General features: G+C 47.5%; 1 protein-coding gene and 1 long non-coding RNA gene across 2 annotated transcripts in view; both read left to right on the forward strand.

Moving 5' to 3' along the window:
- MGMT (O-6-methylguanine-DNA methyltransferase) overlaps positions 1-26,901 on the forward strand; it is a 281,536-nt gene that overhangs the window by 106,221 nt on the left and 148,414 nt on the right. The gene's annotated exons all lie outside the window — the stretch shown is intronic.
- Positions 1,364-3,687, forward strand: LOC111820262 (uncharacterized). Its single transcript, XR_002823816.1, has 4 exons — positions 1,364-2,059; positions 2,205-2,379; positions 2,537-2,611; positions 2,964-3,687. It is a non-coding gene; the product is annotated as an uncharacterized LOC111820262 (long non-coding RNA).

Consider the following 26,901-nt stretch of genomic DNA (forward strand, 5'->3'; position numbering starts at 1 on the left):
TGGCTTCTCTGCACAGGGGACAAGGGGCCGAGCTGGTGCCAGAATGGCTTCTCTGCACAGGGGACAGGGGGCTGAGCTGGTGACAGACTGGCTTCTCTGCACAGGGGACAGGGGGCTGAGCTGGTGCCAGGATGGCTTCTCTGCACAGGGGATTGGTCTGCCTTGGTGGTAGCAACAATCCTCCAAGCACAATGCCAGCCTGCACGGTAGCTGGTGTGGGCAAGGTGGGCAGCCGCTGTTCAAAGGAAACTGACTTAGCCATTTTTACTTAGTGTTTGAAAGTGTCAAATGCAAATGTCCTGCCTTATGGAACGTTTGCAAGCAGTCCTTTGGCAGCAGCTCTTGGGTTACACGAAAACAGTGGAATAAGTAAACGTTAGACTGGGGTGGCCGGGGACTGGTGTTGTGGTCTCATGTGGACCTGTTGCTGTTCTTCACCACCTGCCTCCATCAGAGCAAAGCCCAAGGGCTCCATCAGAGCAAAGCCCAAGGGCTCCATCAGAGGTTCTCAAAGAGCAGCATTCCCCGAGACTCCTTCAGGCGGTCTGTGCGGTCAGAACTGCTGGCATAACATCGTTGAGACCTTGTTTGCCTTTTCACAGTGTTGACATTTACCCTAGTGGTGCAGAAGTAATGGTGGGTGGCGCTCCTGGCACCTGAGCGCGAACCAAGGCCACGCCAGCAGACTGTACCAGCAGTCACTGTGTTCTTCCCTGGTACACGCGTGCAGAGAAAAAGCAAGGCACACACACAAAGTTCATTTAAGAATGCCCATGTTGAAGCCATAAAATGATCAATTGTATTAAATCTTGACCTGAGTACCTACTCATCTGTTCAGCATCTGTGTGATGAAATGGGAAGTGTGCGTCACCACGCAGTACGATTCTCTCCAGGAAGGGCACGTGGACAGTTGAGTTACCAGCTAAAGTAGCCGCTTTATTTGTGGGATGCTGTTTTTACCATTGAAGGAAGAGCTGACAGGCCAGTGGTGTTTACTCAGACTTGGGCTTCGGCAGAGATGTTCTCAAAGGTGAACAAAGCGGGCCTCTCACGTCAAGGAAAATAGCTGGCAGTATTTGTTGCCAGCGATCAATGATAAAATTTGAACTTTCAAGTGAAAATTAGAATTTTGGAAAACTTGTATCGGTCACCATGATCTTGGTAGTGTCTCAATATTTTAAAACTTTTCTAATGACATCAGTAAGGAACCCTGGTGACGCTGTGGTTAAAGCGCTCAGCTGCTAACCAGAAGGTCAGCGGTTCTAACCCACCAGCTGTTTCACGGGAGAAAGATGTGGCAGTCTGCTTCCGTAAAGATTACAGCCTTGGAAACCCTACGGAGCAGTTCTTCTCTATCCTTGCAGGGTCGCTGTGAGTCAGAATCTACTGGATGGCAATGAGTTGGTTTTTTGGTAATGACATCAGTGGTATGTTGTTGTGTGCTGGCGAGTCAGTTCCGATTCATAATAACCCTATAAGACAGAGTAGAAGTGCCCCAAAGGGTTTCCTAGGCTGTAATCCTTACAGGAGCAGATCCCAGAACTGCTGAACCGCTGGGCGGGTTCTAACTGCAGACCTTTGGTTAGCAGCCAAGTGCTTAACCATTGCACCACCAGGGCTCCTGGCAGTGGTATATTAACTAATGTGAATTTTTATAGTATACATAGTGAAGTGTGTAACTGTTCGGAGACTTTGCATAGCTCAGTGAACCAATATTTTCCAAATGACCCATGTGTAATGTTACAAAATTATGTTTGGGTAAAAAAAAAATCCAAAGGGCAAGATAGCCTCATGGATTTTAATGTAACAATATAAAATTTTCATTGATAAAGCTTCAGATTTTACATTGTACCTATGCTGTAAAAAACTTTTGTGGAGTTCTGATGTAGCATCAAGGAAAAATGTCCACAATCATCTGAAAAAGATGTTCTTCCTATACTTCAGTTGACACAGTGTATCAAAACAGAAGGCAGATGCAGATAGGAGGACCCAGCTGGCTGTCTGCTCTCAGCCCGCCGCCATCAGAGACCGTCTCCAAAACGTGAGAACAGTGCCACTGGTAACTACAATTCTTCTAGTTTTGGAAAATATCGTTATTTTTCATAAAAATATGTTATTTGTGGTAGCGTGAGATTAGTTCATAATTATTTTTAAATGAACTAATAAATATTTTATAAATTTCTCGGTTTTAATTTCTGTTACAGTAATAGATATAACCCGCATGACAAAAGAAAAATTAGCTCCTTGGGGTCTTCAGTAATGTTTAAGAGTGCGATGGTGTCCTCAAACCACAAAGTTTGGAAACCACAGCCCTGGACAGACACGTTGGCTGAGAGGAGAGTCTTGGCCGCAGGGAGCCCGGCCTGCTGTTGCATGAAGGTTTGGTTATTGTGCAGAGGAAGGCGGGAGTCTCCTGTCCGTCTCTGTTTGTCCACATCTTTCATCCATTGGTGGGAAGGGCCTCAGAATACACTCTTGGGTCATTCATTTGAGACGATGGCTTATCAGCAAAGTGTGTTTCCTTCCTTGTGTGCAGTGGGCTCCAGTAGAATTTCCAGCGACCTTGGAAGTCATCACTGTCGGCGCACGTGTAGATTTGTTCTTTGAAAAGGTCTGGAAGCCTCACCTTAGGAAGCTGGGTCTTGATCAGCTTTTGGAGATGCATTTGTGTTTCTTCCTTTGGGATCGTTGCACCTCGCCCTCTTTGTCCCAGTAATGTCTTTAACACAATGTGGCAAGTATTGTGGCATAGACTTCAAAGGTGCCATCCCTGTATTGCTGATGGATCCAAGAAATACACCACTCCTTATTTTTCCTCAACCCGTATTAACTGAGTGGCTTTGCATCCTTAGCTACTTTTAAAAACAAAGCCCTGTTTGCCCAAGCCTGGCACTCTTTCAGCTTCAGGAAATACCAGAAATTGTTCTGCTCGGATTAATCCCACTCGGCTTTCCTTCTTTCAGGGTGCGTTGTCGACACCAAGGGGGGCAGCCTTGATCCTGAACAAGGAGAGAGTCTCCGTCCTGGGGGCATAGAGCGCAAAGGAGAAGGTTTGTAAATATATTTTAAAACAGCACAAGGATTTTTTAAAAATCAGATTCTTGTGACACATGTAGATATGCTCCGTCTTACATTTCTTCTTTGTTCTGTGAAACCCTGGCTTGTATTTTCAAAGGCTCAGAGAGGATCACCTTAGAAAGCTAGGTCTTGATCAGCTATTTGAAACGCACGAACACCTTTTATGTTGTTTTTGGATGGAGTGAGCTTATGCTGATGGATCTCGCACTGTCTCCGACCTAACACACCAAAAGGAATAGATATGTAACAGTTCCTGTCTGCACCAGTGTTTAAAACATACCGACAGCGCCCCACCTCAGGAGTGGGGCACGGGCGGCAGATGTGAGAATCTTGGGGGTTTTTCTACTTACCCAAAGCCCTCTGCTACCCCAGAGATCTGGTTGGCCTCCAGAGGAGGAACACCCCTCTACCACTGACACTCTCCCGCCCTCCGTAGAAAAGACTAAATGTTCACTGGTGACCCTGTGCCGTGGGGAGATTCTCCCACTGATGATATATCTGGGTGACGTCTGGTTGAGTGTTGCCAGGACATGCCTTCCCCACACTCAGAAACCAAACAGAAAAAGAGGCCAGACCTGTTGCTGTTGAGTCGATTCCGACTCATCATGACCCTGGAGGACAGAGTAGAGCTGCCCCATAGGGTTTCCAAGGAGCAGCTGGTGGAGTCGAACTGCCGACCTTTTGGTTAGCAGCCGAGCTCTTAACCACTGTGCCAGACCACACCCATAGCCCCCCAAAACCCAGCAGAGGCCAGAGGGGGCTGGAGCAGCATGTCCTTCCTCTCACGATGATGCTCAAGGACCCTCCCCACCTGTGTGGCTCTCCAGCCCTTGTCATGACTTTGCCTAGTGCTCCGGGGGCCTCCAGGGCCCTGTGACCCAGCATTATTAGTTAACCCTACACACAGCTGAGAACAGCGCCTCCTGAACCACTGAGAGTCCTTTTGTAAGAAGGGTAAAGCAGAACGGCCAGAAATGCAAAGGCGCCTCAGGAGTACTGTGGCGCAGACCCAAGTGCTGAGTCCTCTCCGCCAAGCTCAGGGCATCTTAGCGTTAATTGAAACTTAGACATTTCTTTCCTCAGCTAGGACTTAAAAGTATATTCTTGCTGGGGACACATTCTTCCCTGTTTTTGCAGTTTCCTGAAGAAGCCTGCTTTGTTAAACACTGTGATAACATACATGACGTAGAGGCAGGCTCTTCAGACCTGACCTTTGTGGTGGTTGACCTTTGAAAACAGTAGTATCCAATCAGTGGCCCCACAGACTTATTCTGAACCACAGTTTCTTACCCTTTGGTCCATGGGTGGTCTCCGGGGGGGTCTGCAAATCTCCTGGAGTCAGATGAGAAATGATTATATGCATGAATTCGTAGGTCCCTGGTGGCACAATTAGTTTGCTTTGGCTACTAACTGAAAGACTGGCAGTTTAAACCCACCCAGAGGTGCCATGGAAGAAAGGCCTGGCGATCTGTTTCCATGAAGATTATAGCCAAGAAAACCCTATGGTTTCACTGTGTAACACATGGGATCACTGTGAGAGCTGACGGTATGGCGGTGAGTTTGCCTTTTTGGCTCTCATGTGCATTTGGGCACTGTTCTAAGGGCGGGGCCTCCGGCTCTCTCCACGTTCTCAGAGGTGCCCGTGACCCTGTATGTGAGTTTGGAATCACAGCTTTAGGTGCTCAGCGTCTCACTTCATCTTTCAGAGCCCCTGGTGCTGGTGTACCCAGTGATTTTAAATTATCTAATTATCTTGCAGCAAAAATTAGAGTAATCAGGCTCGTAATAAGCTGTCAGGAGTCCCACCATCTTCACACTCAAGCAGAGGAATGAGGGGACCGTTTTGGAATTTAATTCTAATTTTTAGAAAGCATCTAACAAGTTTTGTCTGTCGGGGAGCTTGTACGCACTGGGTGGGGACAATCACCATAAAACAAATGCCTTCAAATACCTGTGGTATGGATTGAATTGTGTTCCCCCAAAATACGTGTTGTAGAGCCTAACCTCTAAGGAGCCTGGTGGCACAGTGGTTAAAGTGTCCGGCTGCTAACTGAAAGGTCAGCAGTTCAAACCCACTAGCCTCTCCATGGGAAAAAGATGTGGCTGTCTGCTTCCATAAGGATTTACAACCTTGGAAACCCTATGGGGTAGTTCTTCTCTGTCCTGTAGTGTCGTTCACTCTGAGTTGGAATCTTCTGGAAGGCAACGGGTTTATTTATTTTTTTAATACTTGTGAATATAATCCCATAGGTGAATAGGACTTTCTTGTTTTATTAACGAGGCCATATGACTGGAGGGTGTGTCCTAAGCCAGTCACCTCTGAGATATAAACAGAGCAGATTAGGCACAGAGAGGGAAGCACAGGCAGAGGGAAGGATACAGGCCACATGGAGATGGCCAAGGAACCGAGTACCCGAAGAGACAAGGACCTTCCCGCAGAGCCGACAGAGAGAGAAAGCCTTCCCCTAGAGCCGGCACCCTGAGTTCGGACTTCTAGCCTCCTAAACTGTGAGAAAATGAATTCCTGTTTTAAATTAAAGCCACTCACTTATGGTATTTCTGTTATAGCAGCACCGGGAAACTAAGACGCACCTGTATTTAAAGAAAGTAGAGTTAGAAGGTGGGCATAGTGTTACAGCCGGGTACCACTGCATAAACAGCAGTCGGAGGTGGATCGGGCATCCCCGTGTCCTTTCCTCCCACCAGGGTGGAGGTGCCAGGTCTGCTAGTTAACTTCTGACGTTCTGGTTGAACCTCGGTGTGCTGGTTGGTTGTTCTTTGCATTGCGTTATCTGTCTGGGGCCCTTGCTCAGCTGTATAAGTAATGCTGTGACTTCTCTATTAATTTATCCATATCCCCTCCCCCCCCAGTAAGTTGTGTGTGGAAAGTTGTTGTCTCTTTCGTGTATCATGTTCATTAACTATAAATTTACGTTTCACATTCATTTCTGCATTCATACATTAAATGCTTGTAAACACAGTGAAACCTAAGCCAACCAAGACGGTCTTGGGAAGGAGTCTGCATATTGGTTGTTAGCCTTTTTTGCCCTGGCCTGGCGCACGCTCTCTTGCCCCGTATGTCTCCCCAGGAGAGGTAGGTACTTCTCACAGGGAGGGGGGGACGCCCTGCTGGAGAACCTCAGAGAGGAGTGGAGGGAGTCCTTGTCTCGTTATCAGAATTCCTCTGTGCCTGACAAACTCATGTGTAACAAAAATAATGGAGTCCCTGGGTGGTACAAACAGTTAACGAGCTCAGCTGCTAACTGAAAGGTTGGAGGCTCGAGTCTACCCAGAGGCACCTCAGAAGACCTGACAATCTACTTCTAACAGTTTGCCCATTGAAAGCTCTACTCTGATGCAACGGAGTGGTCATTAGTTGGAGTTGACTCAACAGTGACTGGTTTGGTCACTGGTTACAAAAGAACTGTGATGCGGTCCGCTCTTGGTGACTCAAGGTCCGTGGAAGTATTTTTGCCTCAGGTGATCACAACTCTTTCAGGATGTGACCCTGATCTCAGGGGTAACACTGATGTTCTAACATCGACTCTTGTCTTCCACAGCCCTGTTTTCGTAACGGATTATAGCCAAGAAAGAGAGTAAGAAACGCGTGGAGTTGCTCGCCATTTTAAAGAGCACGCACACGCTGCTCCACTGTGTGGGTGGGGTGCGCCTGGGGGAGGGGATCAAGTTGCTGAGGCCAGGATCTCTGCGTGGGTCCTGACATAAACCCAAAACCTTCATCAGTATCCCGTCCTGTAGATTGGGGGATAACTGAGCCGGCAGATCCCTCACCCAGGGCTGGTACCTGTCTTTGTTGAGTCCACGTTGGAGAGGCAAAGCAAGAAGGCGCCACCGTGGACCGTCGCGAAGCTCAGATCTCAGGCGTCACGTGCATCTGGGCTGTAAGGCTGCGCAGGAACCTTCCTTACAAATTGCACCATTGTTATGGTTGGCATTTCTGGTTAAAAGTTCATCTGGATTTCAACCTCGCGTGAAATTGCAGAGCTACAACTGGAAAACTCTCGGCGTCCGTTGAGAACCTTTAGGGACCTCCGAGACATTACAGTCAGAATTGAGTCAGACGTGCTGGGCTCCGTTCACTCAGATCTGGGAGAGTGGAGAGAAGAAGTCCAGGTTCCGTTCCATCGCCCTCACTGCTGACTTTCTTGAGACGGGCCCAGAAGGAAGAGGGGGAGCAGCGTCAGCGTCACGTTCTGAAGAACTTCGAAACCGTTTTGTTGTTTTACTGTGGCGAAAATACACATTCTCTGAAACCTCTTTTCTAAGAAGGAATGTGTGTAAATTTGGCAATACTGGTTAGCCAGTCCCCCCACCCCTTATTTTTGATTATTGAAACCCTCAGAATGCTATGATTTTTTAATTGTTTGTAGGCATCAGCTCTTGCCCACAGAGGAGTCAGCACAGTACAGCCGTGGACCAGATCCGTCCTGCCAGCCTGTTTGTCCTGCCAGCGTGCTGAGCGTGGTTTTCCCATTTTTTTTTTTTTTTTTTTAAGGGCTGTAAGGAAGTAAAATGAAGAATATGCAGTGGAGACTTTCTGTGACCTGAAAGCTTAAAATATTTACTCTCTGGCCCTTAACAATAAAAAGATCGCTGGCTCTTGCTCTGTGGAGTTGAAACAAAGACTGAGTGCTTGGGGGTCCTTTTAGTCACAGAACACGGAGGGGCATTGTCTGGGAGAGGGGTGGACGTGCTCCAGGTCACTGTAGCAAGTGCTGTCCAGTGGAGCCAGGGTTTGGGGTAGCTGACTGTGGCTCCATGTGGCGGAGAGTTTCTCAGACATCGGGGCCACTCTGCACAGCCGAGTGGGCCATATGACAATGTCCAGAGACTTGATTCACTCACAGAGCAAATCCTTATTGAGTGCTAACCATTACTCTGGGCCTGTCCTCACCGACAGCCTGGCAGTTTCTGACCAGTGGGTGCAGGCTGGTCAGTCCCTCCAGTTCTTCTCGTGTTCAGGATTCTGCTGCTGTGCCAGGAAGCCACGGTGTTTCTCCGAGCCCAGACATAGGAGCCAGATTGCCGAGTTCTGGATCCTGGCTCTGCCACATCTCCTCTTTGGAGCTCCGGGCAGCCTACCAGATCTTTCTGTGAGTTCCTCTCTGTGATATGGGGAGAAGAGCATCTCCCTCGTGGAGCAGGTGAGAGGATTCCCAGAGGAGCGGCTAATGCAGTCCTGGCACCCGTGGGCTCTGTGGACGGCTCAGATTTCATTATCCTCATGACCTACGTTCCCTGGCTGTTGTGCTGCTGGTTCAGTCAGTTAAGATTTAATCCTGCTGTCTAGAACGAGCAAAATTTGGGAGATCTAAAACTATAAGAAGGAAATCCAGATGTGAGTGCCAGATCATGAAGTAGTGGAGCTAAGCTGTGTTTGATCTATTTGCTTTGAATTGTTTTGAGAAGGACGTCCTGGGTGGTAAAGTAAGAAGGTCAGCAAAAAAGAGGAAGACCTTTGATGAGTAGTGTCTGGGGTCTTAAAAGCCTGTGAGCAGCCATCTAAGATACTCCACTGGTCTCACCCCTTTGGGAGCAAGGGAGAATGAAGAGAACAAGATACAAGGAAAGAAAAGATTAGTCCAAAGGACTAATGGACCACAGCTATCATGGCCTCCACCAGACTGAGTCCAGTACAGCTAGATGGTGCCCGGCTACCACCACTGACTGCTCTGACCGGGATCATAATAGAGGGTTCTGGACAGAGCTGGAGAAGGATGTAGAGCAAAATTCTAACTCACAAAAAAAAAAGACCAGATTTACTGGCCTAAAGCAGACTGGAGAAACCTCGAGAGTATGGCCCCCAGGCAGCCTTTTAGCTCAGTGGTGAAGTCACTCTTGAGGTTCACCATTCAGCTGGCGATTGAACAGCCCCATAAAACAAAACGGGACTAATGAGGCACAGCAGTCCAGGGACAAGGACTAGAAAGCTGGTGATAGGGAACCCAAGGTTGAGAAGGGACAGTGTTGACATGTTGTGGGATTGTTAACCAATGTCATAAAACAATATGTGTACTGTTTAATGAGAAACTATGTTCTATAAACCTTCATCTAAGATACAAAAAAAAAAAAAATTATCTATGTGAGATCAAATTGACAAGAGCAACTCAAAAGGTTTGATGGGAAGCCTAGGGGACAGTGAGTTAAAGATAATGGTGTTGGAATAATTTGGAAAAGGATAGTGAGAATAGCAGCACAACTGGAAGAATGTAATCAATGTCACTAAATTGTACATGTAGAAACTTTTGAAATGGTGTCACTTTGGCTATGTATATTTTCACCAAAAAAAGAAAAAAGGTCCTCCAAGGTCGAGAAGGGAGAACGTTGACATGTTGTGGGGTTGTTAACCAATGTCATAAAACAATATGTGTACTGACTGTTCAATGAGAAACTATTTGTTCTGTAAACCTGCACCTAAAGTGCAATAAAAAAATTACAATAACGTTAGGAAAGGCAAAGAAAAAAAAAAAAGACCTTTGAGGAGGCGGGTTGACATGGTGGCTGCAGCAGTGGGCTCAGACGTAGCAAGGATTGTGAGGACGGCAGGACCAGGCAGTGTTTCGCCCTGTTGTACATGGGGTCACTATGAGTCAGAACCTACTCAATGGCACCTAACGACCAAGCAAGAATACTTCTGCCTGAACTCCTTGGCCAATCCTAAATAATCCCCTTCAGCAGTAATTTCAGTTTCTTCTTCTGTTGGGCGTTTGATGGTCTCGTCTTGTGTATTGCAAAGTAGAGAGCAGTGATTTACCTTGGTCCGCTCCCAGGCCACGTGCGGCAGAGACGTTCTGTCAGAGAGCAGTGTGGGCGCTGGTGGCCCTGGAGGCCAGGCAGCAGTGAAGCCCGTGACCCTGAACTGCCTACAGGGACATCACTTTTTTAGATTGTTGTAAAAATACATAACAAAACATTTGCGAATTCAACAATTTTTACACGTACAGCACAGTAACAGGGATTACATTCATCATGTTGTACAGCCATTACCCCTACCCTTTTCCAGATTATTCCACCACCAGTAACAGAAGCTCAGTGTCCCCTAAGAAGAGCTCTCCCTTCCTCCCTCCCTCCCACCCCTGGTAACCACTAGTAAGCTTTGGTCTTTGTAGTTGTCAGTCGCCTTCAAGCCGGCTCAGACTCATAGCGACCTTCCGTATGACAGAAAGAAGCATGTCACAGTCTTCCATATGTTTGAGTCCATTGCTGCAGCCACTGTGTCAGTCCGTCTCATGGAGGTGTCCTTTGTTTTTGCTGACCCTCTACTTGACCAAACATGATGTCCTTTTCTAGAGATTGGTCTTTCCTGGTGATGTGTCCAAAGTTAGCAAATCAAAGTCTCACCATCCTTGTTTCTATAGAGAATTCTGTACATTTGCCTCTTTCATGTAAGTGAGATCATATAACATCTGCCCTTTTGTGATGGGTTTATTTCACTCAGCGTGTTTTCAGGGTTCATCCGTGTTGGGGCATGTATCGGGACTTCATTTCTCTTTATGGCTGAGTAATAGTCAGGGCACTGTTTTCTGAAGTCCTTGTGACCCCACTTCACTGGCCTCGTCTGATTTCCTTCTCCTTGCCTCCCCCCACTCCTCCTCTTTCCTGTCCCCTCTCGAGTGTTAACGGCTGAGTTTGTACATTCCTTATTTCACTACAAAAGGGTCATATACAAGCACGTACAAAAATGGATTTTCATTGTTGCTTTAAACATGTGGGATCACGATTGAGTTCTTCCCTCCGTCTTGTCTCTTCTTGTTTTTCTCACTAATTACCCCTCCAAGTCAGCGGTTTCAGATCCCACTCAGCTCTTTTTCCTAGGTGCATAATACTCTGAAGTCGTGCTAGCCAAGGACTTTCCAGCCAGGGTCCTACCTGCTTTTGCCTCCTTCCACACACAGTACTGCAGTAACCTGTACACGGGTATGTCCGTGCACACACAAACGTGTGTCTTTATTTACTGGAACAGGCATATCTTTGGGATACGTTCCTATAACTGTGATGTAGCAATAGATCGTTTCTGTATTTCATGAAAGCTGTGGCTGTTCACAGCTGCAGTGGGTGATCAGGTGACTTAATTTTCGCCAGTATGACGGGTGTATGATGCTGCAGATGGGAGCAGGTGGAGTGCCCTGAGGTTATTGGCCTTCCCGGAGGCTTTTGGTCTGATTCTCTAGCGCCCTCACGTTTCTTCTCTCCCGAGGGTTGCATGCCGCCATTTCCCACTTACTTTTATGTGTGGAGATAAAGCTGAGCCTCGGACGCCTGGTGTGTGTACTGCAGGGAGCCAGCCTAACTCACGCTGTCTCTGCAGACACACTCTCACCTCTGAGGCTGCCCAGCAGCTTCTCCAAGAGATCAGCCCGTCTGTCCACCCACCCGTGGCGGCTGTCTGGCACAGGACTGTTACTGTGGGCTGGTCCCCTTGACTTGGTGTGTGGCTGCAGGTAGCGTTCTCACCTCTGGCTCCTGACCCCGCGTGAGGCCGACAATGGAGCATGTACCAGAAGACCCTCTAGTGGGTAGAACTGGAGCTAATAAGTCACAATCACTTCCTGTTCTTATAGAATTCGAAGGAGAGTGTTTGTTCCAGGAATGCATTCAGCATTCACCGGTTCTCATCACTTAGAAGTACAGAAAACGATTAAAAGCCTTCGTGGAGCGCTTTGAGCTGTGTGGGACATGCCGACTGGGCAGCCTTTTCTTGAAGGAGGGATGTTGGTGGGCAGTTGGCGGGCCTGCTTTTTGCTCAGTGAACTAGCAAGAACAACACCCATTACTTTTCTCAAAATTAATCAAATTATGTAAACATCTATATTGCCTCTTCCCGCCCCGGCAGGCTGCCCTCAGAGCGGCCTGTTGGGCTGTCAGCTGATACCAGGGTACCCTAAAGTGAAGGAAGTGGCCGTGACCTGCAGAGGTGGGCCGACTCCGACGTGGCCAGGTTCCCTACACGTGTGAGCTTCCTGAATTAATACGAAACCTAGCCGCATTGTCTGCTGGCTTCCTGGAAAGCAGTAATTAGAAAACATTTTTCATAGCAGAACCTGTGGTTTAGCTATGCAGAGAAATTGGGTATTTCAGAATACTCCTAGTTGGTTAGTGAAACATTAGTATTAATGACAAATTAATATTAATATCAATATCAGTGTTGAGTGTGTAGCCTTTGGGAAGAGAAGGCAGCGGCTGTAAGGACCAGATTTGAGTAACCCCTCCTGCCTTTCCTGTTGGTGGCATTTTTTCATCTGAACGCTTTTTTTTTTCCCCTAAACTCAGAAACTTAGATGTGAAAAATTCTACGCATTGGGAAGAGGCGTCAACATTTGAACTACAGATGATTAAACCTTTATGACTAAAGTAATAGGTTTGGCTTCAGCCTTCCCAGTAGGGTAGCGAGCGGAGGTACTTGTCAGTTTGCAACAGTAATAAACAAACTCGGTCCGCGTACAGTCCTGTTCCTCTCCCAGGCGTCGGTTGTGCAAGCTGAGGAACAACAAAAAGTGGATAGCCGTGCAGTAGCTTTGGGTTTGGGGTCTTTACATTTTCTGCTTAATCAAGGTTTCCCAACACTTGGGTTTCTTGATTCTCCTGTAGCTTAAGGTGTTTTCAAGCGTTTGGGCAGACCCGGGTGTTTCCAGAGCCGTCCTCGGAAGACCGGTTAGTTCCCAGTCTTCGCAATTTTGTGCCGATTAAATGGAGAACCACCTCGGACCTGGTCTGGCTTCCTGGCTCCCACCCCTGTTGGAACTTTGCAGAAGTTCTCGTCCCAGTACTACCCAACAGGGCAAAACTGGTGTGGGTCGTGCTGGTGGCTAGTGTGTTAGGTCTCTTTGGGGTAGGAGAAGGAGGTGTGTCTCTTTTAATTCACTTTTATTTGGTCCAAAATAAACAGCAGAAGTCCTTGGGGAAACAACCAAGGAAATGTGTTCCCACATCATGTTGAGCTTTGAAGGAAGGCCTGGTTGGCATCCAAGGCTTCTTGACACTTCACGGCAACACGAAGATGTGATATTGCAGGACTTGCTATTTGAGTGGCCACTGTAATAAAAACAGAGCTGGGTATTGTCACAGTAGCATATTACAGCCATGGAAATTCCCCGGAGCTCATTGGTCCGTGACCAACAAAAATCCCCGCAGACTAACAATTAATCAGGCTCCACTGAGCCCTTGGCTGGCGACAGTTGCGCGTGTCACATCATGCGAAAAGTTAAATCTCAGCCTTCCCACCAGGAAAAAAAGTTTAGTTTCTGTTTATAGAGCTCCGTTACCTTTTTAATCGCGTGACCCAGCCTTTGTTCGGGTAGAAATATTTTATTGTAATTTTTATGTTAGCAAGTGTGATACGGGATCTTATGTATTTTGAATCTCCCTTTTTTACTGCTTTTTGAAAACAACAAAAAATTAATAAGTTCCTATTGGTAACATCAATTTGCAGAAAAATGTCGTGAATGTCACGTTGCCAGTCAGTTACGTGTAAGAAGATATGCCGTCTAAAATCTCCATGTTACATCAGAATTTAAGGCTTCTGGTGCACAGGATCTTAAAATTAATGTAAGTACCTGACCTTAGAGGCCAGTAGGCTTAGAAAGATCCGGGGATCAGTTTGGAGACTGATTTGTATGTCCATCTTATCAAAGCAGACTTGCCACTGAAAGTTCAGGTTTGTTGAAAGTTCATTACGTCCTGCTGCCCTGCTGCAGGAACCCCAGCGCATGCTGGAGGCAGATGTTTGCGTGCATGCCTGCTGAAAGGAGCATGCAAATGAATGGAGCTGCGACGTTTCTGTCTCAGTATTGCCCACCTTTCCTCCCGGCCCAGGGGTCGTTCAGACTCTGTCATGCGAAGGATCCCTTGCTGTGAGGCAGACACTGGAGAGGAAAGGGGGAATTCCTTCCCATCACTGCACCTGCGTACACGTGCGCACTCCTCCCGGCTACCTGGACGCCGCTCCCTTCCTCCGTCCTCCCGTCTCCCTCTCGACAGGGAGATGAACTTTTTACTGTGATTTATGTAGCTTCCCGGTATCTACACAGATTTCTGGATGGTCGCAGAAATGTCACATACAGCTTCGGGAATGTGTGCAAATATATTTCATACGTTTTACTTTGCAATTAAAGAAGTCATCTTTAATATCTTAGTGTGTTGGTAGCGAGGCTCAGCACAAAGAGAGAACAAAGAGGTCATTTCGCAGAAGCTTGTTTTAAGTGTTGAGGCATCCAGATGAACATATTTTACCATCTTTCCAAACCTATGTCTTAAAATGCCCTTGTTGTAAATTTAGATTATTTTTGCAAACTCATAGAAACAGGTAATGGATGCCGCTGAAGTTCTCGTCACATATTTACTGCACTATCAGCTACAATTTTTAAGTGACAAGAACCAAAATAATCATTAATTTTTATAGGGCAAGGATCTGGCTTTTTGTCTGACACAAAGCTGTATAAAAAACTGCTTCTGATTTTATGCACATTGTTTTTAGTTAATGATTTTCAGCTGTTTGTTGTTCCTCTGATAGCATGAAAATGTACCATATGCTCAGCCAAAAGACAAATGATTAGCAAATGAAATTCCGGACAGCTGTCTGACTGAGCGCGTTGGGTTGATAGCATTCTGCTATCATAATTAGCTTAAGCTTTGGGTTAATTAACTTTCTACCTGGATATGCATAATAATAGCAAACTGCAAAAAGCAAGAAGCTTTCAGTACATCAACAACATTGCTGTCTTTTTTATTTGGTATTTCAAGAGCATATTAGAATTTCAAGAGTGATTAATCCTGGGAATATTGTCATCTACTGTAGATTTTATTTGCAAGCCAGATAATACTGAAACAATTGGAATCTATTATAGAGCAGAAATAGCATTTTAAAATTGTAATTAAAGTTTCTAAAGGCAATTGCTAATTTCAAATGCCTTTGTTGGCAAGAATATTAGGCACACTGCTTCTTGTACTGGCAGCTTGTCAGATACAAAAAAATACCAGCGCTTACGCTGGGCAGAATAAAACTTTCTTTTATGTAAGTGCTGTATTGAAATCGTCAATTACTTTTATGTTATTTAAATCTAAGATCGTTCTGTAGTTTGCAACGATGCTGTTCACACTGCGAGGACTGGAGATAGGAACTCGTGCTTTGCACGGGTTTCTGGGGTACCTTTATTGGCTGGAGGGCCCGGTGGAGGCTGATCAGTAGCCTCCTTGGTTGGGTCTTCTGTGTCCGTGGGTGCTGGGGGTCCAGTGTTTAAGAAGTCAGTGCTATACATGGGTAGCTCGGTTTTTATTTTCTACCCAAAGCAGTTTATAAATCAATTTACCAGTGTTCTGAAATGGGGAGAGCCACACCACTGCCTCCTTCGGCTCCTTATTTGCCTGGTTTACCAGAGTGCCCTCTGAGATGCTCATCATCTTAAGGGGCTGCTCGGGGCCTGTAGAGAGCCCCGGCTAGTGGAGTGGATTGTGGATTCCGAGTAAAAATTGTAGTTTACATTTCCCAGAGCACCAGAGAGCCTAGCACTTAATTCTGAAATAAGTCATGCCTGTTGTTACACTCAGAAAAATACTTTATCTTCTAGAAAAAAAAAAATTCTTCACATGTGTAGTGGGCGGTGAAAAGATTGGGTAACAGTGAATTTGTCTTGGCTCCAGAGGGCTTTGCTGACAGAATTTAGCAGGAGTACAGCGTGCCACTTTCTCCGATTTGGGCTCCTGGTCAGCTGGTGGGTGTGACCCGCCCATTTGGCCATTTCATGCAAGTTTTATAGGGCTGTCAGAAGCCATTTCTCAAAATTGGCTTCACCTGAGAACGCGTGGAGGCACCCACTTTCCTCGTGTGCCTAATGACAGGAGTGTTCCCTGTGGCACTGTGCACTCTGGTGGGGATCGCTGAGGTTCCCTGAGACGAATGGGGTGCCCCGGCCTGTACGCCAAAGCTGGCCCTCCTGCGTTCAGGCTGTGCCCTCCAAGCCCTTGCTGTGATGTCTGCAGCAGCCCTGGCTCCAGCCTTCTAAAAGATGCTGCTGGAGAGCCCCTCGCCTGCTGTTCACTCTGCCCCGCTGCATAACTGACGGCAGCAAGTGTCAGAAACAAGACCTGGACGGGGCCCAGCTTTGGCGCTGACCCCTTCCACTTGTGCCACAGTTCCCCGGCCAGACACAGCCACGTGAGGGTCCGTTTACTTCTAAGATTTGCCTAGAAGGTGTTACCAAGTCAAATCGGAACAAGTTCAAGATGCAAAACTTCAGTGCATCTTCCTGTTTCTAAACAAAAATAAAAGCGTAAGAAGGCAAGACGTAGAGGCTCTTTTGTGGGAGTGAAACTTTAAATAACTGTTGAGAGAAAGAGAGAGGGGAAGGAAGAACGAGAGAAAGCAAAAAGGAAAGAAGAAAAGAGAAGGAAGGGGAAGGGAGGGAGGGAAAGAGAGAAATGGTACCCCAAGCCGCATTTTTAGTCTGCATATATTATTTTAAATGTCATTTCAAATGTATTGTAAACTAATGATATTATTTTCTTAAAAAACTTATTCTACTATTTGCAGTGCTTGATCTTTAATTTCTTTTAATGTCAAAATTATTTATTTGGCCCCGTCTATTCCAGATGTGACTATTGAGGGCACATTAATTTATATTCCCTCTTCATGGGCCCTGCCCCATCTGTACATCATTTCTGAATCTGGTTTGCTCCCCAGGGAGTCCACCTATTCATATGGTAGGTTTCATTTGCTGTGTAAACAGAATAAACAGACAATGCAAAAATCCCCACAATACCAGAAAATCATTCTTTTCAACAACACAGTGGATCATATTTAAAAAAACATTGAAAATGCAATACATGTGAGGCAACATTTTTCCTACTTTATTGCACTCTGGAGGAAAGGCTCATGTTACTTCTGCATGTTTCCCCTGGATTTGATAAGTTCATTTTTATTAAAAATACACCCAAAACCGCATTGGGCGATAATCCTCAAACACATGTTGTGGACATTTCTTTGTTTGGTGTGTTAGCCGGGCCTTGCAGCCTCCTTCAGGACGCCTTACTCAACTGGTGTGCGTGCTCGCAGGGCTGAAAAGACAGGTCTGCCGTGCTCGTCTGAAAAGCAACATTAAGGAGCGGTGATTTTTTTTTTTTTTTTTTTTGACATTTACAAATAAAGAGGGACATGAGTTATTTATGCTCCAGTGTTGCTGCAAAGTCCTTATCTCCATGTGGCACTAAACAGGATTTGTTGTGGGATTTGCAGGCCGCGCAGCGCTTCAGTGTTAAGCACCCAAAACTCTAGAGAACTGGCACTAATTTCCTCTCTCTCGTAAAACAACGTAGTATTCATAACAGCTCGAGAGGCTTGACATAAGTAATGATGGCATGTGCTGGCGAAGATTACCACCCAACAGTGTAATCAAGGTGCTAGGTACTAATGCAAGGTAAATTGAGACAATAACGCTGAAACTTGCATTGTGGGATTAGGAGGGTACTTGGAATGCTGACGTCCGCACCCCTCGCGTCCTGCCTGTCTGCCTTTCCGCGCCTGTTTATACTTAATGACCTCAAAATTTGTATGTCGTTAACACCATGTACCCAACTGGGAGCAGACACAGCGTGGGAGGGAGAAGACGCCCTGTCTTCGTTGACTTTTGTCTCTTTTGGTAATTGGTGGCTTTTCCCGGCGTCCTCGGGAGCGGAGCGTGGCACAGTGCGGCCCCGAGCTCTGCGCAAACATGCTGTGGGCATGGACGCCGGGCGGCCCAGCCCAGGCGGTAATTTACATACTTTGAATGAAAAGTCATTTGTGCCTGCAAAATTGTTATTGCTGGAACACATTTAAATACTCGTCATATGGAAATTTGAAATAAAGTCATATTAAATTTTGATGCTCAGATCAATATTGTGGAGCCCAGGTAATTAAAGTGGGTTTGTTTATTTGGCTCCTTATAAATAAAAAGGGCTTAATACAGACTAATTACACAGAATCTTCTGTCTACGGTAGGATAATAATGGCAGCAATTTGAAGTGATATTAAATGAGAATTAATAAAGGAATATTGAGTCACTTTGACTGTATTAAGCTGTGGAATGAATTCCTCCTCTCAATTTAACTTTCTGTCCCGAGCACCATGATTGATAAGCAGTGAATTTTTATGGGAATAATCTATAACAATATTTGATGCAGTATTTAATTAATAACAGCCAAACGCAGGACTTCATGTTGTTCTTAAACAGGGTGGAAAAGCCCATTTGTACCCTGCAAGCTGAGGTGACAGGTTAGAGGAGTCCTTTCGTGCACTTGCTAAGCACAGGTTCCCAGGTAGGACATCATCGGGCATGGGCGGGGCTGGCAGGTGGAGGCAGCTTTGACTTTTTTTCAACTTATAAGGGAGTGACTTGTTGGAAATGCAGCCCAGGCACATCTGGTAGGCAGAAGTGGTAATAGTACAGCATCGTGAAGGGAGAACGGGACCCACATTTAAATCCTGAGAAGGAGACGTGCCATCAGATGTTCTCTTGAAGGGATGCCTGGGGGAGGATTACCTGATAGACGTCGCGTTTGTTTTGGATGACACCTAAGATGAAAATGGATTCCCTGATAAGATTTTAATATAAGTACTGAAGTTCTACTTTACGTTGAAAATCATTTAGGAAGAAGTCCTATTTTATTCCTGATCTTAAACATTTTTAATAGCAATCTAGGCCAACGGATTCTCTGGCTGTTGAGTGATTTTCCAGTGGGTCGATGTTGCTAGGGGTTGTGTTTGTCTTGTTTTTTGCAGAGTAACTCATGTATAATTTCTTTTCATGGTGCTTCACAGGCATGTCACACGCATGTTAGCATTTCTGCCCTTTCACAGGGTCCCACGGAAGGTCAGGGCCCTGTACAGGACACCCTTTTTATATACATTACAAATTGCTGAATTGTTCATTAATTTCTGTCTTTGAAATGCCGCGTCAAGGCTCTGAAGGAATTCACAATCCCAGTGTCCTTTGGACAGCCTCTCACCATGGTCCGGTGCAAGCTTCTGATGAAATTACAGGTGCAGGGAAGTGCCGAATTAGAAATATATCTGATGTTGCAATACTTGGGAAGCTATAGCTTTGTTGATGACAGGACAATTCCATTTTTGACAGTTTAATTTACTGTTGCCAGTGGACAAGAGCAAGAGGAGAGCGTAGGGTTAGCCACCTGCCCCCTCGTACCGTGTTTCACATGCGAGGTTGCAAAATCATGACTCCCTCAACCTGTCGGGCTCAAATGAGAAGGTTTTCAGCTGGGAAAATGGAATATATCAGTGCATGTAATATTGCCTGACCTCATAAAACAAAAGGAAAAATTGCAGATTCTGACAGCCATTATGAATCTTGTATCAGCATCCGAAACGACGTGGAGCTGGGGTATAGTACGTGTTTATAATAGAAAAAAAACAGGGTTGCCGCGTTAACTTGCAGTGTGGAGCAAAAAATGACTTGTCAGTAATTCGTTCTCAGATGTTAAAGAGGCTGTTGAATTTACTAGTATGTACACAGAAGAATGTTTAGCCCGGAGCAGAGTGTGGAAATAGTCCCTACACAGAGGGCTCTGTTGAAGTTCGTCATGGAGTTAGATTGTTATAGAACGGAGAAAATCCCACGGCCGCCACACTGCTACGCGGGGCCAGATTTCTCATTACAAGATGTACTGAACCCTTTTGCTCTCATCCATTGTAAAATGTATAAATAATAAGACTTCTAAAATAAAGCAAATAGCATTGTTTTGAAATTATGAGAATCACTGGGATTGGATGTACTCTCTTGGAAAACTGGTGTATTGAGGCATAGCTTTTATCTTACACTTTCCAAGTTTTATTTATATTAAAATAAGGCATAATCTCTTTGCATATAATTATATGCTCTCCAATTTAGTTTTTCTATTCAATAGTCTCTTCACCTTTTTGCCTGTTTCTTTATGTTTTTCCATAAAAACACTTAAAAGTACAATAATTATCTCAGCTGTTTTCAGTAATGTGTGTGTGTGCACGCGTGCACGAGTATGGAGCTGTTTCTTCTAGAAGCTAGGAGAGATGAGGCCATTTCTTGTCCGTTTGCTGCTGCTCTGTTCTCTTCACCCCTTCCTTTCATCTGAAATGCTAAACATAGACTTAGCGCTCCTTCTTCCTGGCTGTTTGCTTAGAATGAGAGGCAGCCGTACCTGAAATGAAAGGAAGCTTGCTTAGCTAGGGTGAAGGTTTCCCTTGGGAAGGCCTGCTCTCTCCTGTCCTAAGCTGGTGGCTCCTGGAAGTGGAGATATTCTTCTCTCGTCTGAACCCCTCGGGCCTCTCCTAGGCAGGCCGGGCCTGAGCAGTGTCGAGTGGGTGACTGTGGGGCGGGTGCTCGGTGGTGACAGGGCGGCGGCAGTGAGAAGGGATTTTGAAGGCGGATGAGGGCCGTGGTGCCGAAGAGGAAAATGCCCACAGCTCTCCTTGCTCCCGCGTTCCGTAACGGGTGAAGTCGGCGGCCTGCAGGTCCACTTGAGTCTGTGCTTACGTGTAAGTGGGCGGCTGCCGTGTGTGTGGATAACCAACTGGGAAGGTAGCTGTCACCCCAGTGTGACGAAGGATTGAGAGCAGCTGGGTTACAAGCCGCTCTGTGGGGGATAACCCATTCCTTTTCAAGGATAACCCGCCTTATGCCAGAGATGATGCATCAAATACCAGGATACGTGTTAGGTTTTCGGTTTTAAGCAGATACTTTCATCCAGTATTTACTCCACAGCCACTTGCAGGGACCAGGGTAGACAAAATGCGGTCCCTTGGCGCTTGGCGCTCTCGGCTAGGAAAGGAGGCTCTTCTGAGTGCTTTTGAAGTGTGACGGTGTTTTCTTGGACACGTGTCTCATGCGCTGGTGTATGAAGTGTCACCGGGCCCACGGAGGAGGCTCTGTTTCGTGAGTGGGCTGGCTGGTACCAGGGTCTTTGCGGGCACACGGCTGGTGGCAGAAGCTGTGTCTCGTCAAGGCCTCGGAAGGCCTGTGTTGTAACCAGTTGCAGTTGAGTGTCAGACCATCCTGGGGGAGCTTTGGGGCTGGATGGCCTCCAGTCACCCCAGATTGAGGCTTGGGGGCCAGGCCTTGGTATCCCCGCTCCAGCCAGGCCTTGGCCCCTACTGCCCTCTGAGGGCCATGTCTCAGGCGAGGCAGGAGGGAGGGGTGCGGCTGTGAGCCCTGTGGACTAGACATAGAGTATGGGTCCTGGAAAGGGGTTCCGGCAGACCCCCACAGCTCCCCCACTGAGCTCTTCCACGTGTTTCCTCAAAGTACTGAATTAAAACATACTGTCGTCCCGTTTTACGCCTGATAAGGCAGAGGCCTGGGATGTCAGTGGCCACGTGCCTGCTCAGCAGCAGGGTAAGAGCAGCCTCGGCCTCCGAAGGGTGTCCTCTCCTCACGGCCCTGCCGGGCAGTGACCCTGCACAAAGATGAGCCACTCCCCAAGTGACCACGCAGATCACAAAGCTGGTGATTTAACTCTTAACCCTAGGCCAGGCACTCTGCTTCACATGGCCCTGTCCTGGAATGACTTCACAGGTGGTTTAAAAGTCAAACCACCTGTAGTTAAGGGGGGGATCTCCTTCGTGGCATCAAGGTGCTGAGGATCTGCAGCCTGGTTCTGCATGTCCTGGTTCTGCATGTCCTGGTTCCGCGTGTCCCGGCTCCACGTGTCCTGCTTCCACGTGTCCTAGGTGTTCTGAAGGCCAGGTTGCTAACTCCAGGGCTGCTGTCTGAGGACTTCATCTGTCCTCTGCGCAAACTCTGTCCCCAGGTGGTTCTGGTCAGAGCTGCCGTGACATCCTGTAACATCGTTTGGGCCACGCTTAAAGTGGTTACACACCAGATTATAACTGAGTTCAGACATGTTGCCACAGACTTCTAAGAGGCTGGTCTGTCTAAAGCATATTATCATTGTATTTTTTAATCTTCATTCACACTAGGGCAGGGAAACCACGTGACAAGCTGTTTTGGAGTAGCGCGGTAGAAGGAGATGGGAGCCAGCCAGGGCCTCTGGGTCTCTTCTGGAAGACTCGAGTGGAAATGGTGCCTCCTTTAATGTCTTAGGTCCAGCAGAGTAGAGGTGGGTCCCGGAGGACTGATATGTGGAATTAAACCAAGGGGAAGTTCATTGTGAAGGAATCCACACGCGCCTTGCTACCTAGTGGTTAAGAAGCAAAACAGAAAGGCAAAGGCCTGAAGGGTCCACATCGTCCTCAGTAGTTCTGAAATCGCATGTTCGGCACTTGGGGACGGCTTCCTTTCCTCGCGGATCTAGCTGGCTTAGCGGGGCAGGGAAAGCCCATGTCTGAGGCATCCCCCGAGGCATCCCCAGTCTCTGCTGCCTCTCGTGGACGGGGGCATAATTGGGCTGACCCACAAAGCTTGCTATGTCTTTAAAGAGTCAGATTCTATCTTGAAAATTAGGTGTGTTTTCTATCCCACTCTAAAATATTAGTGTTTGTTCCAGTTTGAAAAAAAAAAAAAAAGCCTGAAATATTTACCATTTAAATTATTTAGCACCCCTGCTCTGTGAGTTGGAATCGACTCGACAGCAATGGGTTAGGTTTGAGTTGGGTTTACCCCATGACACACACAGCTCCCGGTGAGATGGGTGCTGTTGGCGGATTCCTCATACGCCTCGGCCCGCAGCCACCCTCCCAGGCACAGGAGTCCTGGGTTGTGGTGTGACCAGGCCTCTGTCCTCCCCGCCTGTTCCCACCTGTCCCAAGCACCCTGGATGCGCCTCTTCCCCGAAGGAACACACAGCAGAAGGCTGTGCTCGACACCCCTCCTCTGCCTTTAATCCACAGCAGAGGTGGATTTCTTACACGAATGTCCTCTCACACTTGTGTTCAGCAGGCGACGTTGGCACGCACAGTGTTCTGCCGCCCTCGCTGGCATCACGGGCACGCTCGTGAGCACGCCTGAGTCAGCGGCCCGGGCCCGCGCGTGCTCCGGCCCTTTGTGTGAGATTGTCAGGGCGGCCAGCCTGACACACACTGCTCGGCTAGTTTTTCTCCTTCAGATCAGCGAGCGGCCTTGCACAGCTTCTGTTTCTCTGGCAGCCGTTTCAACCTGCTCTGTCTTGTCATTTTAGAGTTCAATATCTGCTGCTCTGAAGGAGAAAAATAGGGGTGGGTTGGACCATTATACTTGGTCTTTGACCCTCGATGTTGCCCATGAGCAGTGGAGGGTAACTTTTGACGAGCTGTGTCACTTGAGACAGGCAATCTAGTTGGGTTGAGTGGAAATGTGCTGTACAAGTTGGAAGCCTTGGTTGGGGGCATTTTTCTGGTGTTCAGTGCATTTAAATTGACACCAGACTTCAGTGTGTTGTTCATTTCAGGCCACAGACCGGGGGCTCCCATGTCTCCCAACTGCAGTCTGAGAAGGGCCGATGCAGCGTTTCCGAAGGGCTTCTGCCTTCTCTTCACCTACATTCTCGCGTAAATTGTTTTGTTCTTTTTCCTTTTTCCACTCGCTGTATCTTAAGACTGCACTTCTGAAGTGAATTCTTCATGCTTTCAGTTGAGTGGGGATTTGTGGAATTTAAAAAAAACTTTTTTTGTAGAATGGAGAAAAGGAGGAGCACGTGGTTATATGTTTCTTGGCTTTTAACATAAGCTGCATTTTCTTTCCTCCTGCAGAGTAAAATGCTTCCGTGGGCAGCTGGCGATTTTAGCTGAGAGTTCTTTCCTGACTGCTCCTCATTCCCAGAAATTAGGTTTGTTTTTAATTTTAATTATAACAGAAAAAAACATCGTCAGTTGGTAGAAACCCTCACCGCCCCCTCCTCTTTTAGTAATTCCTTCCCTCTCTGCGCCGATGCCATTAGGTGTGTATGAGGTTTGGGTTGTACTTGGTAGAGGTGCAGGATTCTGGCTCCCCCGTCCCCACTTCATGCTGTGCTCCAAGGTGGGGACGTGGGTGGAGAGTGTATCCATCACTGCCTCGTTAGCTTTCCGGCTGGCACTGTTTCCCATGCTAGTGGGCGAGCGCCCCTTCTCAGCGAGACTGCTGTGGGGACGGGGTTTGGCACTGGGCAGCTGCATCCCCCCACCCCCCGACCCTGCACTGGCGTGGTGCAACGTGCCATTTGGTGAAGACAAAGGCCAGGGCTTCAGAGCACAGGATCATGTGTGTGCTGAGAGGCCTCAGCTGTAAAGATGCTGAGGAGAGAAAGATGAAAGGTCCAGCTGTGACAGGACCAGCACAGAGGCGGGGATGAGTGGGTGTCAGTGATCGTCCAGGCTGGCCCTTGACCAGACAGGAGGAGGAAGGGATAGCGTTCCTGCTGTTGGATGTGGAAGAGGCCCGTTTGGTTTGCAGAACGGGTGATGGCTGGCTCTGAGGTCAGCTAGCTTAATCCCCCAATTATACACGTGTTGTCGTTAGCTGCCGTCGAGTTGGGCCCCGACTCATGGAGACCTCCCATGCACAAGGGGATGAAGCTCTGCCCAGCCCAGCGCCATCCTCACAGCCTCATTAGTGGGTGTGTGTCGGACCGCTGTGATCCATAGGGCTTTCAGTGGCAGATTTTTGGAAGTTTTAGTCTGAAAGCTCTGCTGAAACCTGCTCAGCATCAGAGCAACACAGAGCGCTCCACAGACTGACGGGTAGTGGCTGCACACGAGGTGCATTGACTGGGGGTCAGACCCGGGTCTCCTGCATGGAAGATGAGGACTGCAAGAATTCTGCGTCTGACCCACACTGCCCTCACAGTTCTAGGGGTAGTGTTTGTATCAGAGGAGCTGGGGGTGGAGTTCCTCAGCAGCTACAAAAGCTGTGGGAACAGACACACTCCTTGAAGGCAGGGTGGGGAGGAAGAGCAGGTGCGGACCCTGATTGACATGTCAGGTAGAAGTGCAGGGGTCCTTGGAGCATTTGGTGATAGGATTGGAGAGCTGAGATGCCCCCTCTCTCGCACACATACTCCCACTCACACAGTGTCACACACAAGTGTAACGGTGCTTAGGAACCTGGGGAGCAGGATGCTTAGGACTGGAGTGTGCAGCTTATTTGAAGATGCAAAGCTGGAGGGACAGGCGTCCCAGGAGGGAAGGAGGCTGGTCCCTTCCCGGCGCTCAGGGGCCCAGGTGAAGACAGAATGAGACTGGGTGGGCAAAGGAAGGAGAGGCGTGGGGAGATGGGCGTAGAAGCCCTCCGCGGGGCCAGGACGGAAGACAAGGTTCCCTTGGTGCAAAGGATGCGAGACTCCAGCAAGGGCTTCTCAGGCGCCATGTCTGAGTCTGTGTGGGGAGAGGAGGCTGGGGGTTCCTTCTGCTGCTGCTCACCGTATGCCTGTTCTTACATTCCCCTCTCTGGACGACTAAGAATTTCTGAACGTTTTTCTTTCCATCATTTTTCCTCATGGTGTCATGCCAGAGTCTGTGTTTGTGTCTCCTGGCTTCCTTGGCTTCTCCGTGGGGAAGCTCCACCAGCTTCTCTACCTGCCAGCGGCAGCCCGTGGAGGTGGGTGTGCTCTCTGCAGCGCCTGGGCAGGTTCACCAGAGTGCTCCTTCCGCTGTGCCTCCAGGAGCCCCCTCCCCAGACAGGTCTGCACCCCTGGAATTCGCTCTTGTTTCACGAGCTCTCTCTGACAGGGAACCTCATGGGCGCCTCGTCTCCCCTCAGCGGGGTAGTATTTACACCAGGACGCAGTGATAACTCCAGTTAAGGTCTTCGATATTCCACCTCGTTAACGCAGACAGAAGTGCGCCTCTGTGTGTGTGATCTCTTGGGAGCCTCTGCTTTCTTTCTTATTCTCTGGTGAATTTTCTAGGAAAGAAAATGCCCAGCTCTCTCTGGCTATTTGTAGATAACTGCGAGGCATGGGGGATAAGCCCAGAGCGGGTTCCCCATTTTCCATTTGTTCACCAAAGTGGCGCCAGTTATCTTCTCTCTTGAGCAATAGCTGAGCCTCTGTGCTTTCGTCCCTCTGCCAGTCAAATACACAAAGCAAACCCTGCTTTTTGTGCCCTTTTGTAACCAGAACCACACAACTGTGGGATGGTTGATGGACTTCTCGGGTTGCCCTTACACAGCTGGCTGAGTGTGGTCTGTGCCGTGCCCTCTGGGTGTGAGTGGCGTTCTCTGAGGCCAACATCCTGGTCATCTCTGCAATTCCTTGCCTGGAGGAACTGCTGGAAATTCTCAGAGCTCCAGTTTGCACCGAAGATAGGGTCAGGCCTATTGTTTTCAAAGGGCATTGGAAAAAGACAAGAGACCAGGTTTATTTTTTTAATTTATGGAACTTTCTTAGTATCCCTAGAAGATTCTTTTTTTTTAATTTTCTTTTATTGTTGTGGTTTAAGTGAAAGTTTACAATTCAAGTTAGTCTCTCATACAAAACTTTACACATACATTGTTATGTGACCCTAATTGCTCTCCCGATGCTGTGACAGCACACTCCTCCTTTCCACCCCTGATTTCCCGTGCCCATTCATCCAGCTCCTGACCCTCTCTGCCTTCTCATCTCACCTGCAGACAGAAGCTGCCCATTTAGTCTCATGTATCTACTTGAGCTAAGAAGCACACTCTTCACGAGTATCATTTTATGTCCCATACTCCAGTCTAATATTTGTCTGGAGAGTTGGCCTTGAGAATGGTTTTAGTTCATTCTCCTTTACTCCAGGTGGGTTGGGACCAAGTGATGCATCTTAGATGGCTGCTCACTAGCTTTTTTTTTTTTTTTTTTAAGTATTTTATTGTACTTCAGGTGAAGGCGTACAGAACAGATAGTTTCTCATGTAACAGTAACACACATGCATGCTGTTTTAAGACATTGGTTAACAACCCCACA

Source organism: Trichechus manatus, unplaced genomic scaffold (genome assembly GCF_000243295.1).
Source record: "Trichechus manatus latirostris isolate Lorelei unplaced genomic scaffold, TriManLat1.0 scaffold00031, whole genome shotgun sequence".
NCBI classification, from domain to species: Eukaryota; Metazoa; Chordata; class Mammalia; order Sirenia; family Trichechidae; genus Trichechus; species Trichechus manatus.